This window comes from Arachis ipaensis, chromosome B04 (assembly GCF_000816755.2).
Source record: "Arachis ipaensis cultivar K30076 chromosome B04, Araip1.1, whole genome shotgun sequence".
NCBI classification, from domain to species: Eukaryota; Viridiplantae; Streptophyta; class Magnoliopsida; order Fabales; family Fabaceae; genus Arachis; species Arachis ipaensis.
The window spans coordinates 28,160,923-28,162,933 of record NC_029788.2 but is presented as its reverse complement, the minus strand read 5'-3'; positions in this window follow the sequence as shown (position 1 = coordinate 28,162,933).

The window sequence follows — 2,011 nt, the reverse complement described above, 5'->3', positions numbered from 1 at the left end:
GTTTAATTTAGTTTGTGATCATGCACAGTGTTTAGAACAGGAATAGAAGAATTCAGAATGAAGAACAGAACATCTTAAAGTAAAGAGCTTTCGAAGGGTTTGGGCACTAAACGCCAGGGAGGGCGTTTAGCGCCAGGAAGGGTGCCAGGGAACCTGGCATTTAACGCCTAGGACGGATTACAGAGATTGGCGTTAAACGCCAGGTGGGCATTTAACACCCATGAAGGAAGCATTTCTCAACCCACCAAGGACGCTAAATGCCACCTGGCCATTTAGCACCACATATGGCTCGTCTTTATTTAGAAAAAAAAAGTGTTTCATAATTGTATCCACATTGGAATTATCGTGTAGTTTGCCTTTTCTATCCGTATATCAGCATCCCATCTTTTCAGATGAATTATGAATTGTTTGGATAACCATGGAAAACCCCTTTCCACCCTTATAACGTCTGCCTCCTTTGCAAAGAAAACTTGAAATAATATATTATCCCCATGAGATTTGACTCGTAATTCCTCTGATTGGTTCTATATGGTACTGAACGTTGTTTCTAGGTTGCAATAGTAAATTCTTTGTCTGTTATTATTCTCACCACCAAACTCCTTGAGCAATTTTTCAAACCTAATCTGATATCCTTTTTTCTAGGGTCACGATGTTATTGTCTTCCTCTGCTTATAGGTCTGGATTTGGTTTTTGATTCACCTATCCCCTTCTCTAATTCTCCCCTTCCTCCACTTTCCTTTGGTTTCTGTCGCTCATATGCTTACACTTTGTTATGATGCATTCATAATTTTACTGATGATCTCTCTATCTCTCTTATAGTGACTCAATGACATTCACTCTTACACTCACTCTTTCAAAATTCCTTATTCACTCTCTGTATAAAGTGCACTCTCACACAAATTTTAAAAAAAACACTAAATCTTAGCAAAGTACACTAAACCGTATCCTAGCAGAATACAATAGAATTAAACCTTAGTAGGAATACACAAATTTTTATTCAAACATATCTCATTTGCACATGAAATATAGTTTAAAAGAATTAACTTATCTCATATACAGTGTAAATAAATGAGATATTTATATATTTTTTATTTATTGTGTAAATCAGATAAATAATATGATATAAATTAATAAATATTTCCTATATATAAATCTAATTCAGTAATTGAATTGGATTGAATTCTACAACCCATAACCAATATCTAAATCAATTAAAATTGAGTTTAATCTGATTTGATTCTATTGTAATCGAATTTATTCATCGGGGACAGAATCGATATAATATTATAATCAAATCAGATTAATTTTGAACAGATAATCAGATTACTTGCTAACAATCCTAATAACTAGCTTGTCTATTGCTTATTTTTGGGAATGGGGAAGCAAAGCTTAGAAAAGAAGAGAGGTTGGGCTGTTCACCACAAATAAATAAGGCCCATAATTTACGAATTAAAATAAAAGGATATCGTATCTGCATGTTGCATAGGACTAATACTATACTTTAGGAAATCATTGTTGGGATATATAGTACTACCTGATGTCCTCATCTTAAGTGGAGACAAAAGAATCTCAGCGACTCGGCCTCAATTTTTAGTTTGGAAAGAACAAGAAAGTCATCGGAGCCAACATTACCAACCATGTATCATGTAAATTTACGCGGCCTTATAGACCACAATGCTTTTAACGGTTTGGATCTTTCTAGGAAGCAGCAAACATCAGATTTCCACATAGATAGAACCGCGCCAAGATAATTTGGCTAAAAAACCATCTTTCACAACAAATCATATTTTGCCAAAGAAAAAAAAAGGACAGATGTATGCTGAATGATAAACTTAATTTATTTGACAACGAAATATTTTTATTGAAATATCATCATCCTATTTCTTTTGTCATTGAAATTGATGGCTCAATTATTTTATATATTTAATCTAAAGTTATTAATCAGATTACGGTCTCCATCTACTTTATGTTGTCTGTTTCAGTATTTTCTTCTCTCTCTTAAAACTTAAGT